Source organism: Mandrillus leucophaeus, unplaced genomic scaffold, assembly GCF_000951045.1.
Source record: "Mandrillus leucophaeus isolate KB7577 unplaced genomic scaffold, Mleu.le_1.0 Scaffold22, whole genome shotgun sequence".
In the NCBI taxonomy this organism is placed as follows: Eukaryota; Metazoa; Chordata; class Mammalia; order Primates; family Cercopithecidae; genus Mandrillus; species Mandrillus leucophaeus.
The window spans coordinates 6,057,540-6,057,787 of NW_012102254.1; positions in this window are offsets into that span (position 1 = coordinate 6,057,540).

Consider the following 248-nt stretch of genomic DNA (forward strand, 5'->3'; position numbering starts at 1 on the left):
TGGTGGTGGGCGCCTGTAGTCCCAGCAACTCCAGAGGCTGAGGCAGGAGAATGGTGTCAACTCAGGAGGGGGAGCTTGCAGTGAGCCGAGATTGTGCCACTGCACTCCAGCCTGGGCTACAGAGTGAGACTCCGTCTCAAAAAAAAAAAAATTATCCATTCCAATCTTCAGATTGGCAGTTTTCCCAAAATGGAGTCCCTATTGAACACAAATCAGGAATGGTGGTGCCACAGACTGGGGCCATCACT